This window comes from Anguilla rostrata, chromosome 16 (assembly GCF_018555375.3).
Source record: "Anguilla rostrata isolate EN2019 chromosome 16, ASM1855537v3, whole genome shotgun sequence".
Lineage (NCBI taxonomy): Eukaryota > Metazoa > Chordata > Actinopteri > Anguilliformes > Anguillidae > Anguilla > Anguilla rostrata.
In genome coordinates this window covers 17,458,920-17,476,545 of record NC_057948.1, presented here as the reverse complement: position 1 = coordinate 17,476,545, position 17,626 = coordinate 17,458,920, and positions in this window count along the sequence as shown.

Sequence of the window (17,626 nt, the reverse complement as noted above, 5' to 3'; positions counted from 1 at the left end):
AGACTATGCAGGACAGAGACTATGCAGGACAGAGACTCTGCAGGACATAGACTATGCAGGACAGAGACTCTGCAGGACATAGACTATGCAGGACAGAGACCACGCAGGACAGAGACTACGCAGGACAGAGACTACGCAGGACAGAGACTATGCAGGACAGAGCCGCTCTCCAGTGCAGACGACTGCACCGTGTCAGCGTCCACCCAGCTCTGAACGAAGGGGTCGACAACTATTAAATACCCGCTGGCACGGTGCTTGGTACTTTCCATTGCTCCCTCTGGATACTTTCCAATGCTCCGTGATGTCACAAGGTCACGTGTCTCTCTGTGCTACGATGCGAGAACCGGTGGGTGAGGGAAACAGCCACACTGATCAGTCAAGCTTTGCAAGAAAAAAACATCACAAGTTTCCGGACAACAGTGTAATTTATGGGGGGGGGGGTGTAAAAAGTTACGACCGTCGACGCTAGCAATAATGCACCTCATTGTTCCAAATGCCCTTCCGTAATCGACAGGGTAAATACCGGGCTTACAAGGGCGCTAATTACCGTGGTTAATCAAAGGGAGAGGGTGTCCCATCTTCGGGATGGCCCGGAGTGATCGGTTTTGATGTACGCTGTTCAATCATACTTACACGACTGCGCTAGAGTTCTTGCCACATGAGAGCATTTCCCAAATTGGAAGGTTAAATGTCGAGCCCCCTCCCTCTGTTCATCAGACAAAGCGGTCGTTATTTGGGCACTGGGATGAGAGTGCTCAACGCGACCCCTCTAAGACAAGGAAGAAGAGAGGGAGCAGGGTAAGGATAAACAGGTACTCCTCTCTCCTCGTAAATTCTCCCGCAATGTGTCACTCGGTTTTTAAGAACCTGGTCATCAGCCAATCCACTGTGACTAGGCCTTCAAGGGAGGGGAATGGGAGGGGCAGGGAGGTGGTGTGGAGAGCTTTGAGGAGCACCTGCTTTCAGTTTATACCAAATGGGTATAGCCTATAGCATGCCTCCACATGAATCATAGCATCCTATCAGATGATGAACTCATATAATGGACTGTAAGGATTGCCTCTTTGAAGGTTAAAAAAGGCCTCTCCACCAAGTGTATTAATTCATTTATTCATTCATTCCATTGTGTGAGCATGAGGGCTTGCATCATTTATGAGCAACTGACAGCTACAGGAACGACCTTCAGAGATTTAAGGGCCATAGTTGAATGCCGTGATCATTTGACCCGGCGTTTAGCGCTCTGACAAATTGTCAGCTCAGGAAGACGAGGGGGGGACTACTCGGGCTGCAGTTGCCACGTCTGTGTCTGCTGTGAATTTTAACCGTCCGCTCACTGCCACCGCCACAGCCACTGCACTGCCGAGCCAAACCACTCCGCTTCTCTCTCAGTCTGCGCGAGACGTGGGGGTGTCAGGACTTGGTACACTCCAGATCTGAAGCATGACTGCATGCGCTAATTAAAGCAGGAATAACGTGTTCAGCAAAGCCAGGGCTTGTGTACCGTCTCCCCCTTTACAGGGAGACAGAAGGCTGAGCACAGACTATGTGGGAACAGATGAAGTGAGTGGCACCCATCTGCGTGTGTGTGTGCGTGTGTGTGAGTGTGCACGTGTGTGTATGAGCGTGAACGTGCATGTGTGTGTGTGTGCGTGTGTGTATGTGTGCGTTTGTGTGTGTGTGTGTGTGTGTGTGTGTGTGTGTGTAGTGTGTGTGTGTGTGTATGTGCATATTGCATGCATGTTCAAACAGTATGTGAATGCATGTGTACATTTGTGAGTTGCATGCATGTTCAGGTGTGTGCGTGTTTGCGTGCGTGTGCATGCGTGTGAGTTTCTGCATGTGTGTGTGTGTGTTTGTGTGTGTGTGTGTACGTGCATGTGCGTGTGCATGTACATGCATGTGTGTGTGTGCACATTGCATGTATGTTCAAATATGTGAATGCATGTGTGTTGCATGCATGTTTAGGTGTGTGCGTGCGTGTGCATGTGTGTGAGTGTCTGCATGTGTGTGCATGCACATACAAGTTGCATGTGTGTGCAGGGATGAGTGTGCATGCGTGCATGTGTCTGTATGCGAAGCTGTCCCTGACGGACTCAGTGCTGGCTGCCTGTCACAGTAACAGCCCCATTAATAACCAGGCCTTTTCTTTTCAACTGTCCCGACTAACACGCCCTGCAATTCATCAGTCCTGTACTGGCTCGTTTCATTTGGCTCCTGCCTTTTCCTGTTTTCTGTTTTTCTAACCTTCAATCGGAGTTTGGCACCACGTGCTATAGGACTCAAAGAGTGCACTGGCTCGCAAAGAAAGGACTGAATGTAAATCAGTTTGCATCAGATACAGCAGGGGCTCCGCAGGACCTGAACATAAAGGGAGCTCCATCAATGATACGTACCGGGCGCAGAAAGCACATCACACAAGTACAAATTGCGGAGGGGCGGGGCGTGACAAGAATGACAGCTGCTCGGCCTCAACCGTGGTCAGAACCACTGGACCAGGGCGAAGGGCATCATACACCTGTATCAACAAGCCAGTCCGCAGGGGATTACACATAAATTACAACCATCAATTCATATATCTGTGCTACCACAGACGCATAGCACTGCCTCAGTGGTGATACCAGCAAGCTCCATATTTAGTCTTTTTCTCAGAAAATTGCAATTTATTTTGGTCTGCCGAGAGTCAGGAAAGACATTAGCATTTTTGATTGCGCTGTGCGATTCTTTTCAGCATGCATCTGCTAAGTGATGGTGAGTGTTACATCCCATCCTCGTTCTCATCCTTTAAAGCGTTTGAGAAAGATTACAATATGAAAACAGTCCAACGGAAGAGGAGCTAGCCATTTTTTTGTATGTTGTGACTGCAGATTGGCATCGATAGCTTAGTCGTTTGACCTCTTCTTTTGGGGTGAAACGATAGCGATACTAATTCCTGCAAGAGAGATGCGAAATGACCTCCGGCGTGATATTTGTTTCCAGCGACTCCAAACGAAGCCCAGCGCATTATCCGTAATATCACTTCCTGTGCCACGGCCCCGCTGTTGGCTGTCTTCCTCTTTTAGACTGGCCAGCCTGTCGGGCTGGCGCAGAGGCTGAATCGCTCATGTCTTGACAGGATGTGGCATATCTTGAGTCAACACAGACGCTTCCAGGTTCCCAGGCCCCCGAAAACCATAAAGCAATTAACCCAGACAAACCGATTCCAGACGAGCGAGATCAAATCGCAGCACGCGATCAATTGCTTTTCGTCAAGTGGTAATACGCGTGGTGACACAGACGCAGTCACACAAACCGTCATAAAAAGCCATGCGTCACGGAAATCAGGTTCTGTGAACCCTGTACCCATCACTTTAAGGCATTTGCAAAGTCTTGTTCTTTTAACATAAAACGTAAGTGTTTATATGCGATAATCAACTATTGCCGTACTGCCGACTATTACTTTGATTACCCGGAAACTGTGGTGGTAATATTATTTTATGTATATGAGTGGAAATATTGTGCTTTATGATCTTATATTGATAAGAATCACCAACACTCTCACTTGGAACTTGAGTGCTGACTGAAGGAAAACAAAGAGAGAGAAAAATAAAAATGATTCAAATCTGGAGTGACACATTAATAAATGACTTTTGGTTAGGGCCATTAAAAAATAAATCCCTGAGAAAGTGTATAATTGGCATTCAGTTGGTTCCAAAAATAAATCCATGTGCTTGTTCCTGTCAAAAACAAAAACAAAACAAAAAAAAACACTCTCACTAGTTTCATTTGCAAATGCAAAGTCCAAGCACATAGGAAACAAATTCTCTTGCTTTGCTTTGAAGCGCAGACAAGGTACACTACTGGTCAATGTTCTACAAAAAATCCCTTTGGCTTCCTTGAAGAAAAACTCTAGAAAAACTGACAGTTGGTTTCAAAACTGTGACGGCGTACATCTTCTTCTTGCTATCCAAAGATATTCAGAGCTCAAGTGAGTCTGATGTATGGGGAGGAACAGGACTTTGGAGGACATTGTTTTGCTTGTCTCCTCATTAAAAGGGAGGAGAGCCATCCCAGCTGCTGGTGTGAGCCACGGTCGTGGTCCTCACTTGCCCTAACAGTGGGGTTATAGCCCTACCCTGATCCCTGCTGGTCAGTCATGTGACGGGAGAAACACACCGCCAGCAGGGTGAGATGCAAGAATGCCTCTATAGGGGTGTGGCAGGTAGGGGTTGTAGGGGTTGGCGGGGTTGGGGGTGGGGGGGGGGGCACCCGGACTACCACGTTCTTGGGGGTGCCAGTTGGGGTCCACTGAAATTTGGGACAGCAAGCCTTTCGTACAGAGATGAAACATTCCATCAGGTCATTGCACTTAGGAACCCTGCACAACATTCCAGCTAACTTCACCGAGGCCTGAGACACAGAGAGGGATCTCCTTCTCTCTCTCACTCTCTCTCTCTCTCAATATCTTTGTTTGCAATCTGGAGATAACCTTATTATAGGTATCAGTATGACTGCGTTATGAAGTGCTGGCATAATGGATGCCATTTTAATAATGAAAACCCATGTGTTTTGTTAAACAGATGGAGATGTAAGACGGTTTTTTTTTTTCGCAGATTTGCTTGCATTCCTTCCCTCTCTCTCCTCCGCCCCCTCCCTCACTCCCCCTCTCAGATACACAGTGCAGAATTCCCTGATACACTTGCCACTTGAAAGTAACGTGTACCTGTGACATTACAGCCATAGCACCTCAGAATAGGTCAGAGGTCAGGCCCTCCTCTGATGGCTATGGTGGGAGAGAGAGAAACAGAGAGACCTTTGCCTCTTAAAACCACATTTTTCTCTATCATCGGTTAAAAAACAAACAAAGGATAAACAGAAAACAAGTTAAGAAAATGAGAAACGCACTTTTAAAAAAAACTATAAACTAAACTGAAATATTAATAACTGAGTTTCCTTCTTCTACTGAAGACAAGCAATACTGTAAGTGCCATCCAGTTTAAATTTTTTTTTTGAATAAATACAACATGAATTATTGTTTAACCCCCAAGCTAATCAAGTGAAAGTGTATTATAAAGCTGTATAAAATCACTGGCCCAGCCAATGTAGTGAAGTGGTCGCGTTTCCTGATTAGCTAGAGTGAGAGCGAGAGAGAGCGAGACTTTTATTTCACCGTAACAAAGATAGAATTAACACACTGCTGTTGTATATGGTCCTAGCAATTCAAGCTTGGTGCAAGGCAAACAGCCGCAGAACTGTTAGAGGAGAAGAATGTTTGATTATGTAAAATTGCTAAAGCTGCAGTGCAGAGTGACCAAAGCCTACATTGCAATTTTACAATGTAAGGGGCACTACAAAAAAATCTGAGGGTGCTTGGCCAGCACTAACACCCATGGAGCACAAGGATCAGTCACTCGTCTTGACTGTCAATTCCCATTAAAAAAGTTAATTCAGTTAGACAACTTTTTCTTTTAGAGATACTAAATTTTGAGACACAGTAGCTGTGTTTTCACAAATAAACTCAATTATTCCAGCTATAATGTCAGACAGTGGGGTTCACTCAGTATCATATCACCTACTGTTATGCACCTTAATGTTCTTTTAATTGGACTCTTTTTCATGCTGACAATTTAAATATTGTACGGAGTGTCTGTTTACCTGCCAAGGGACTACAGATTAAAACAAACTGTCGCGCTTACTGACACTGTGCATTGTTGCAACTGCTGATATACTGTTGGTGTTCACTGTCCCATTTAAGGAAATGAAATTTAAAAAGAAATTAAACACACATATTCTTTCACTCTCTCTCACACACACACAAACACACACAAGTGCAGGTGACTGCCACTCCTCTCTCCACTTCCAGCCTTCCCTTCCTCCGTTGCCGAGCACTGTACCACGTTACCGTGGCAACACCTTAGCAATGTTCCACTCTCCTTTCACTCGGTTTTCCTGTCCCTCCTGTGCTGCCCCGAACTTTTATTCGCACAAAGAGGGGGGAAAAAAAGGCCGCCTGGCCAAAGACTAGCCTTTCCTGGCAGCCCAGGCTCCCATCTCACCACTTCCAGTGACCTGGTGCAGTCGCTTGCTGTGGAAGTCTCAAAGGAAGCATCACGGGTCTGGCTCGCGGGGATTAGCGTCCATCTTGGGGATTCAGATTTGTCGCACTACTACATGCCCCCTCCCCACCATCCCTGTGGTGCATGGAGACGTAAGAACCGCTCTCCCCCTCCACTCTTTTCATATGCTCACAACGAACTCCGTAACCCCTCCAGGTGACGAGAAAAAAAGAGCCGCTATTTCCGACAAGATGACTTCATCCAGCACCCGAAAGCTCCCTGGAGCTTAAACGGCGCACTGAACAGGCACCTCAGAGGACACCCTGAGATGAGATCATGCCTTGAGCGAACATACTACGGGGACACTGACACAAAGATGGTAGCGCCTTGGGTGGAGCTCTCTCACCTGGGGTAATACACATTTACCCTGCTTGCACCTTTAATTTAGGCTGCGCCTATGGCTCTGTTACTAAGAGACAGTTCCTTTTCACCTCCTGTTCTGTGGGGACAGGTACACTGTTGCTTATACCGACAAACATCTTGGATTCAGGAGGTCTCTCACAAGAGGGAACGCTGCTGGTCGCCTGTAGACATCTCCCCTCCCCCCCTCCCCTTGGATGGAGGCAGCAGACTCTCCGAGTGGTCCAGCTGGTTACTGTATTTATTTTATTTGACAAGGACAGTCTACAGTTTAAAACTGGTTTTCATCTGGTATTTTGCACTAAGGGTTAGCATGGAGGCTATTTTCATCTGGACAGCTTTTAACAACACAATATTCAAGATGAAACTAAGAATCACATTAAGAGGGATTTCTTCAATCCTATTTCTTATTTGCTTATTTGGCCCAATCATCCAGAGTTACAGTTTTACATGTCATCGGTTTTGACAGGTAGATGTGCAGAAGTACCGGCTGGCTTCAAGCCCCCACCCCCATCCCCCCAAACCCCCAATCTGGCAGAAGGGACCAGGAAGGATAACCCCCCCCCCATCACTGGAGCTGAATTAATGCTGGACCCCCCACTTGGTCAGCACACATTATCTATTGCTCGTCTGTATTGCTAAAACGCTCAGCCTCAATATCCCAGCATGCCACGGCAACACCTGCCAATTATGTTATGCGGCTGCGGTCCCCGCGGCCTGTTGAGGTAAATGCAAGTATGTGAGGTGCTTGTAAACACATTACTAAGCCCCCATTTTCTTTCCCCGTTTTCTGTGAGTGCTAAAGAGTGCACACCTGCACATGCTCCCCTGCGAGACGTGTTCCACCACCTGCCACGCCCTTTCCCTCTGCAGCCTGCCAATCATTGCACTGGAGGGGTACACTCCATGTGCAGCTGGGGCAAGCAACCTGCAGGCATCTGACTGACCAAAGGAGTTGTCAATTTATGTAATCTTTTTATACTGTGAATCTTTACTGAAGGCTAAGAACATTTCTGGGGTTCGGCCCTGAGTGCTGGGGGCAACAAGCCTAGTCCCTGAATAAAAACTCACTGTTGAGAACATGCAGCTCACACACGCCGCCATTTTTGAGACTTAATTGGCTGTAAGAATCAAAGAGTCAAAATCAAGATATACCAGCATCAGGTCTTGTGGGCAGCGGTTTGTGTAGTGTCACCTCCGGATGGCTCGCTATCATCTATCAAAGACCAAGCGAGGCTGGTTGACTCAACTGAGGCACCGCCCGCCTGTAACAGTTTGTGCGCTCATCAGGTTTAAAGAGTTCTCTTTCCTCGCCTCAGAATGAGACATTTTGAGATGCAGGGGGACCGCGCGTCTGTCTCCTGATCTGGCACAAACTGTTCCGTCAGGCTCGGCAATCTGACAGAGTAGCTCAAATCATTACAGGGAGCGCCGATGCATAGCCCCTCCGCAACCGAGCCGACGTACGCACACAATCCTCTCGGCGTGAACCTTTCCCCCCCCATCAGGGCCTCTTCATTTTAAGTTGAGCGGGCGACAGACGCTCCAAAATAAGAGTCAAAGGTTTTCTGGGAGAACCTGACGGACGTTAAGCTCCGCCATTGACAGCTACTAAATTCGCGTGTCACGCTGCCGCAGCCGGGAGGACGCGGGGCGCCGCTGGCAGGCTCGCCCTCGAGGCTCTCCAAAACCCAGCCGTTCTGAAAGTGCCGCTGAGCTCCGTTCCCGTCGCGTCTTTATTTTGAAATATTAAGTGGATCGCGCTGAAGAACAGCTGCCGAAAGTCGAGGAGCGTTAAGCCCTCTTAGCTGCAGAGAAGTGAGAGCCATGCTCTTCTCCGTTACTCAGAAAAACATGCAGACGTGTACACTGCACTGACACACTCATGCGCTTGCGCATGCACACACACATGCGTGAGCACATGCTCTCATGCATGTGTATACACACAAAATACTATACTGCATTGGTCCGAAGCTCCTGTCCAGGAGGGCCACATACCCTGCCTGTGGTTTCCTTTCAATCAACAACCAGTTTAAGCCTGTGAAACGTGGCGTGTGGACTCTTTAGCCAATCAGTGACTTAAATTAAGCACACTAATGGGCAGAAAAAAACCCAAAAACATCAAGGGCCAGATTTGAGTATCCCTGTCCAACTGCGACTGTGTTCGTATTCAATCAATGATGCACACGCCATTTGTAAGAGCAGTATCTATGTTACACCCCTGCGTTTCTGAAGCATGTTCTGTCAGGTGAGCATTAGCGACGCTAGCATTCTCTGAGAGCAAGACAAGCGTGTTTGTACAGCTGAAGAAAGCAGAGCCGGCTAGAGCAGCACGGCTTTGCCCTGAAGAGTATGGGAGAACCGCATCCAGCAAGCGCAGCACTGCCTATTTTTCAACTTAATTAACACCACAGAGATGTGTGTGTGTGTGTGTGTGGAGAATCCTGCCTCCTCGACACTTCAGGGGGCACGAGCAACACTTAAGGAGGGTTGCTTTCACAGCTGCGTGTGTGCGTGCATCAGAGTTTTCATTCACGCCCTCCTCCGAGTTCTATATTTAGAGGACAGAGTAGGGGACACCCTGTACTGAAAAAGACGCTTCCAGGGACGTTCAATTTAACCGCCACGGGGCCTTTTGTCCTCGGCTCCGAGCAGGAAGCGTAATTACACGCTACGGCCCCATTCACACGAGCCCAGTTTGGAGGATCACCGTGTAATTAACCAGAGGCGCTAAAGAGCAGGGAGCTTCAGAGTCAGCCCGGGGGCGCCCCTGTGTACGTTGGCCACGTTTCGTTTCCGCCCACAACTGAAAACTGTAGCAAGCTATCAATCGTTCTTATTTAGGCAATTTCAATGTCTGTTCGGTGAGGAATTACCCTATACCCATCTCATACTCACATCCAACACGGTCAACGAATGCTTTTATTTAATGGAAAATAATCCCTTAAGAAAGTCGTATTTTTTACTTGATTAGCTTATGGGCTTATGTGATATCTGAGGGGTCCCAGCAATTTGGTGAACCCACCCAGTGTCCATTTGTGGAGAGTGGATTGCAGCACCAAGCAGAGTGAAGGACCAGGAGCCAAACCTGCACTGAGTTTATTAAGTTCAAGGAAAAAAAGAGCTTGACAAATAAACTTGGCCACAAAAACAAAGCATCCGCAGGGCCCCAGGGGTGAGACTGAGAACCCCTGCCGTGGAAGATTTAAGAAAGATGTGACTCTCGCTTGATCTCTGGACTCAAATTAAGTACAGAGTTTAAGGGTAGATTGAATCGCCCCTGCCAACCTTCGTGAATTTCAGACTGGAAGGTTCCGGAGGGCATTGTGACATCACACGATTCCGCGCGCCAGCCCGAGCCAGAAGTCCCCAAACGGCTCGGCGCAGCAGCACTGCTCAATCACAAAGCCAGTGGACAAAAGTCATTAGCCTTTTCATTCTCTTAACTTCCCCGGACTTCAGTCCAAATCCCAGGCTCCTTCAGCAGATGAATTAATGACGTGTCGGGAGAACGGTCGTTAATGTCTCTCTCCGCTCGTAACTCCGGTAACGGCGCCCGCTCCATCTGTCCTCACAGCGTTTTTTTTCTTTGCGTTTGTTCAGCCCCTCCCCAACATCCCCTCCCCTCGCCACCACCATCACCACCACCCCCACCCTTCAGGCAGAGCACACTCCCCCTTTCTTTTAGCCATAAAGCTGTTGTTCTTCCTCAGTTCCATTATCTCCCTTGGCGTTAGCGTAGAGACTGAGTGGAACTGTTTCTGTTGCTCTGGGAGTAACAGGCACGGAGGCCTCCGATGACGACACACGCCGCCTCACACACCCTTTATTTAGCCAACGCCTTCCGGAGGCCTATAGGAGTGAGGGGTAGCGCTTACAGAACTAGGGCTTGTGATCAAAAAGGTTAGAATGAGGCACGACCACTGAGCAAGGTGCTCACCTAGCAACAGCATCAGTAAAAATCCAGCTGAATAAGCAGATTATTTATGAGAAATTGGCTACGTTAACTGCCCTGAATAAGGGTTTCTGGCAAGTCCATTCATTAATTCATTTTGGTAGAAAGACATGAGGATATTTCCATAGCCTCCATAAGCCTCATTCTTGCAAATAATAACATCACAGGACCTGTGTTGCCCATTATCTGTAAAGTAACAGCCTATTTTATTCAACATCTTTTAATTTAATTTATCTACCCCAGCATTTTCTAGGAGTATAGCTTGATTGTTTTTCCCATGTTGGCTCAGTTGGTTTGATTGTGACAGCCTGTTTATAAGCTGTGCTATAGCCTACATGGATATGTCCTCTGATGTGTTCAAATGGCAAGCACAGATGGGAGGAATAGCCTGTACCTGGTATTAAACATGGCTGTTTATGTTCTTATATATGAGGTCGGTCATCATTCATTTCCTTCATCAGTGCAGCCAGAGTATGAAACTAAAGAGAACCTTCCTTACAGCAATAGACCAAGAGCTGCCTTCAGTAGCAGAAACATTTACAGGCAGTCCACTGAGCTTGCTTGCTTTTCATTGAGCTTTCTACCATGACTGACAGGCAGTCTACTGCAGTTTGCTGCATGTAATACTGTGTTAATAGTCTGGGGCCTCAGTTAATTTGCTTTAATATGAACCTAAGCACATAAGAGTATAAGAGCATTACAGTGACAAGAGCTGGCCTTTCAGCCCATCCTTCCACATCCCTGTCTGTAATGACAGAGAAACTGTTTAAATATGGCAGCTCTCTCTTGGTTGTTGAGGTCTGTTCTCTTGGCAGGTTCAGGTTTTTCTTGTTTTTTCCATGCCAGTCCTAATGTTCCACAGACCGCAGGTGACCTGGCTCACCAGGGCTGCCACATGGCACTTGTTCCTGTCTGCCTCTCCCAGGAGCGCTCGGCTACAGCTGCTTTGCTTCGTCTGCACCACAGCCCAGCTGGACCGCCGGAGAGCCGAGCCGCTTCGCTGGTGTGGCACATGGACGGCTTTCAAAGGACACAAAGACGCGTGGCGCGAGCTCACATTCCGGGGTCAAACTCTGGACAGCACGATACCGTGGGGAAGGGCGTGTACTCGCCGGCTGACTATTTAAAGACGGCGGTTGGTAACATTCCACGGCAACTGATGTGGGTCCAACTGGAATGGCAACTAGAGTTTGTACTGCTGTCAAGTCGTTTCTTATTATCCGGGTCTCATAATAGTAGAATTAGCAAGTGATTCAAATAGATAGGGCATCTCCATCACACCCAACACTTTCTTAGTCATTCTTAGCCTTTGTGTTCCGTTTGGGTCAGATTTTAGTAAAAGAGGTCAGACATTTTTGAGAGATGTATTTCATGACCAGGGACTAAACCAGTGTTCATTTGGTTAAGGTTCTTTTTAGTTATCTAATGTATTAATTAGATAAAGATGAAAAATCATTGAGAATGTGACTTCAAAACACTAAATTTCAATAATCTCCAGGATGAAAACCTTGTTTCATTTTAATTTTTTAATTAAACTGAGTCAACCACATCTGGTAAATATACAGAATCTTTGGTAATACTGTAGAGAAAATGATGACCTGTGATCCTCATCACAGGCCTCGCCGTGATCACAGTGAACGAGCTCGGGGAGTCCGATTCCCCTCAGGGCAGGTCTCTCGTCCTCCTTCGCCCACAGCGGAACACCAGCCCCCGCGTCAGCCCAGGTCAAACCGCAATCGGACTCCGTCGCCAACGGCAATCTCCTGATGGATTTCAACGGCACGCCGTACGCTCTCGCTCTTCCTTCAGAAAGGACGCGTGCAGTAATGGGCTTGAGCAATTCAGGGTTGAGATTAAAACTGGCTGTGTGTGAGCTTCTTAATGGACTTGGGCCTTGGTGCTCTCAGGACCTGACTGAACCTGACACGCTGGCACTCCCATTCGCACTCTGTTCCAGCTGTTGGCAGGTTTGTGTGTGGGAAGCGGGGAGCTCTTAGCAGTTCGATGCCTCGCCTCGCCTAGAAGTAAATTTCAAACAATAACGCGAGGCGCAGCTTAACTGTCTCTTTTATAATAAGTCTTACCTGTCTTTAATCTCAGTTTGGACCTTTCAGAGATTTTTAATTTATTTATAATCCTGTTCTAATGCCATTTGGGTTGCTTGCACGCAGAGTATGGTATGCACAGTATTGTACTGAACTGTTGAAAAAAAAAAAAAACAGGTCCATCTGACCATTTGAAAAAATAAGGGCCAGGAATTTTGTCAAAAATATTTTTCGCTTACCATCAAAAGGTGGCAGGCGATTATTACACCATCCCCAGCTGAAACTGCAATATTTTTAAATATAGGTGCATGCCTTTGAATCTCCAACATTATTTTTTCTCTTAAAAAGCCTTTTTGAAGAGCTTAAGGCTTGTGGTTTAAATTACCTTTTTACAGCAACTGTACAGTAAAAAAAATCTCTATTTCTGTATATCTCTGTGTTCTTTCTCTCAGTAGATCAGGAAGGAGCAAACGATCAGGGCAATCAGGGTCCGCCACCTGCCTTTGTGAAGCAGGGCAAGAACCCGAAAAGTGTGCAGGAGTGAAACTTCACAGGGCCGAAAGTAAGGAGAATCACACAATCAAAAAGAAATTCGGTCAGGCTGTGTAAGTGAAATAGCATTAACACGAGGAACATCAAAGTTAGCTTATCCAAGCTTATCGCTGTCCAGCAGGCATGAGCCTGGCGTAATGTCTAGAGCTGTCACACAGAGACATGATGCTCCGCGTGCGTTATACTTATCAGCAAACTCACATAAACGCCAGGAACACAGATCACCACCCTTCACCGCTCAAACTCCAATGGAAACCCTGACAATAAGATTTACACCCCAACCTGAACCTTTGATTGTTCTTGGACCTCCACAGTATATTGTGTGTGAACATCTATCCCTGGGAGTGTTAGGTTGAATATCCCTATCATTTTTCAGAATTTTAAACATCTGTCAAACAGTTTCTGAATTTTGAAATTACGTTTTTCTTTAAAAATACCTACCCTACAATTTATATGCATATTCCGAGCCAACTCAGTACTACTGTTGAAAGATTCCAAATGGATTTAAATTCTCTTTGAGTATCATATGGTTTAACTGACACATGTGGCTTTTTATTAGAGCTTTGGAGAAGACTGCCCTCGAGGAATGGTCCAACTCACAGCAGTATATTCAGTGTCAGCTCATGGCATATGCTGTCCTCACTGGCTGTCAGCAACCAGTCATAAAGCATTATTTGCAGCCCCAAAAGAGGAAACTCAATTGCTTCAAGATTGTCCCAAAGTCACAATTCAAACACAGAATTCACGAAGGCTTCACCAAGATTCACAAGTGGAGAAATTTTGCATTTCTGCTGGAATGTTTACTGAATTTGGGCCTAGAAAAATCTACCAGTGTGGGAGTTGTCTCCTTGGCAGAGCATTTCTGGAAACAGTGATGGATCAACTTTGAGACAGTCCACTTTGCTCAGTTTCATGGGCGTCGCCGAGTTCTGCCCTCCTCCAAAAAATCATGACCATATTCTCGGCAGTATGGAGAAAATGTGGGGGACTCATAGGGGTTACTGTAACAGACGCTAACTCAAGGCCCCTAGGCAGAGAGTCAATGGAGCATTGTGTATTGCCCGGACTGAAACAATCGGTTCCTCCATAAAGTCACTGTACACATCACACCAGCCAAAGGAGGTCTATTCAGATGCCTGGATGTGAATGATCTGGACTGGCCTGACTTCTCTGTGACATTGGCCATCTGTGGCCCTTTGGTCCCGGGGAGAGCGCCTCCCCTGCACCGTGCACAAATAGAGCTGGAACTGAGGTCCTCCACAGAGGACCGGGGAGTCTCCGCCCACGCTCCGCCATGCCAGCGGGAGGAAAGTTCACGTTTATTAAAAAAAATAAAAACCCAGGCGAGAGTCGTGAGCCGAGTGGGAGTACAGCAGAGCGAGTGAACACAGCGAGCCTCGACATCTCTGAGGGAATTACGTCCTGATACGACGCTGGACCAGCTCACAGAACCCCACGATGCTAATTGCGCAGTGCGCTAAGAGGAAGCGGCCAACATGACATGTCATGTCCTGCAGAGGAGACGTGAGGTACGAGGCATAAGCACACACCCCCATTTTCTCCTTCCAGAGACTTCCTGTCTGGAACAAGAAAATGGGGGCCTGCTTATGCCTTTTACCTCTCCACTGCGGAACGTGACACGTCTACATGCCATGTCATGACGGCTGTTTTCTACTGGCGCTAGTCCTGCCTCCTGACTAGTGGCACTAGCCTTGACGAGTGAATTGGCAGATATAGTTTTAGAGGTCAGAGTCACCCTAGCCTTCCGTAAGAGCTCAGTGAATAGCAAAGTGTTTTTAAAAGGCATAAGATGAGTAGACTATCTGAATACATTGTTTTTTGGGCTACATAGTAACATTTACATGAATGTTTGTTTATTGGTAGATCTCTGAATGAACCCCTCTCACAGGTCCTCATACTTCCTCGGGCTAGTGATGCCCATCTCCAGGAAACAGTGGTTTCTGCTATTCACACACAGACATTCGTACACAATGGCGGGTTTGTTACAGTACAGTACATCGGGGTTCACAGTTCCTCTGAAGTTAGGTTTCAAGCAGTGTGCTAAAACATTCGGAAACAGGGCAGCCAGAAAATTACCATGCAGTCTTTCAGTTCTAGTTTTACGCAAACGTCACCACAAAAAAATAAAAACAACACGAAGGAACCCCAAGCTGACCTCTTTCTGTGGTTAAGAAATAAAGACATACAGTTTGGGAGTGCACTTGCCATGCATCAATGAAGTTGGTTCAAAGAGCTTTATGAGTTTATGGTTTACAATGAGAAAAAAGAAGCTCATTATTATCCAAAAGAGAGGACATTCCACAGCAATAACACTCAATGGACAGGGACTAAAATAAACTCATGAAAATTCCCCCTAACAAGAAGCCAGAAAAAAATATCCAAGATGGTTTATTATTATTTTTTGTTATCGTGTAGCAAAACATGTTTACATGATTTTAACAGCGCACAAACAGGCCAGGAATTCAGATAGAGGTAATCAGATACATGATTGTAAATGATTGACAAAAAACATCTAAGAAAAGAATGTACAAGTGAAATGCAATTATTCCATTGACTGGCCAATTGTCTTCCCAAATTGTGCTTAAGAACAGCATGATATGAAACTCACCACTGTGCAGCTTCAGAGAAGCAAAGCATTATAAATGTAATCTGTTTTCACAGATCAGCAATTCAGACAGATGACTGATCAGCAAGTGAAATGCATGTTCAAATTTCCTTCCAAATTTAATTTCCTTTTAGTTTTAAGAGAATGTTTTCTCATTTTACTTTAGTATACAAACTAAAAGAACTGCGCATCCCACATTGGTTTTTCGTTGGAACTTTAATTAAGGTCAGAAGTAAGAAGAGTTTTTAAATGCTTTGTGAATGAGGCCCATTGTTTTGCTGTAGGATGAAGCACTGTCCAGTGAGTTTGGAGGCATTTAGTTGAACTTGAGCAGATAAGATGCTTTGGTACATTTCAGAATGCATACTGCAGCTGCTATCAGCAGTTACATCACAAATAAAGACAAGTGGGCCAGTACCTGTGGCAGCCATGCATGTCCAAACCATAACGCCCCCATCACCATGTTTCACAGATGCGGGGGTATCAGGTATTTGGGGGTTTGTCTTCATTATGGTGAGAATTCTTCAGTCATCAACTGTTAAGGTCTTCCTTGGCCTTTTTAAGCCCTTTGTGATTACTGAGCTTACCAGTGCTCTCTTTCTTCTTAATGAGGGTCCAAACAATTGATTTTGGTAAGCCAAAGGTTTAGCCTATGTCTTTGACAGTTTTTCTTATATCCCATAATGCATCAAAAGCCTCATATTGGCTTCCTTGAATTTCATTGGCACAACTCCTGTTGACAAATGCCAATAACAAAGACAATTCAAAAGACAATCAAAAGCCTAGAATTTAGACTAGATACTGAAAGCTCGCTTTATACATGTACTATGGAAGCAATTGAACACACCTGACTAATCAGAAACACCAGTGAAGCCATTTGTTCCAAACATTATACAGCCCTGAAATAAACTAAAGTGCATAGAAATAGCCTTAAATAAAAGCTGAGAATGCACACTGTGTGAAGTGTCTGATTACAAATCTAAAATTCTGGAGTACAAAGCCAAATCAAGAAAAAATATCCCAAACATTATGAAGCTCACTATAGCCTATATCATTAATGATTGCAGTCTATGCGCCAAAACCAGTTCTCAGGGGCCTTAAAGGGTAGTGATTAAAGTGATTAAAACCTGTGCCGCTCATTTTCTGTCTGCGCATCTAACAGACTGAAGATTTGTGTTATCAGCACTTCCTTAAGCCCTCGGTGGCAATGGCGATCACTCAACAGGACGACTTCCGCGGAGATTCAATCTGGCAGCGTAAGACGCAACCTACGCCTCCACACAGGCCACTCCTGGGCCCTGGGGCAGGTAGCACTGCTGCGACAGCTTCCGGAAGGGTCCGGGCTGGGAGGCTATTTTCCACTTCACACCACCGTCACTGTGTTGCTTCACCCCGCTCCCCCCACCCCACCCCCCACCCCCCTGGGTTTGACTGGAGCATCGCACAGCACAATCATCCGTCTTTGTTGGATTATCCCTGGCAACCCTGTCTAAATACATCTCGCGTCACACTCCCTGATACCATCACTTCTCCCTTTACAAAACCTCTGCTTAATTCCCTTTTCATGTTATCAGCAACTGTGTCAATTTGAAATGTGAAAACGAGACATGCTCTCAACCGCATTTTAAAATTCATTTGATATGTATTTGAAATGCATCTGCAATGTGTGTTTTACAAAAGCATTTGAAATGTATTTACAATAATTTGTAAGTAATTTGTGTCTTTGAGAATTTGAAGACACATACAAACATATAAATGTCTTTTGAAATATGAGGACTCAAATACTTGACAAGAATAGAAAAGGTGAAAAATGTAAACATTACATAATATATTTTTTTCTCTGGGGGGAGCAGGATAGCTTATGTTTTATCGTGTGTATGGAATGATAATTCCTGAAACCCGTGTCAAATGCTGCTCTTGAGGTTGTTAAGTTGCAGTGTCAGCCTTAGCATTCAAACCTACAACACGCTGGCCTCAGCCTGATCCCCCATCCACC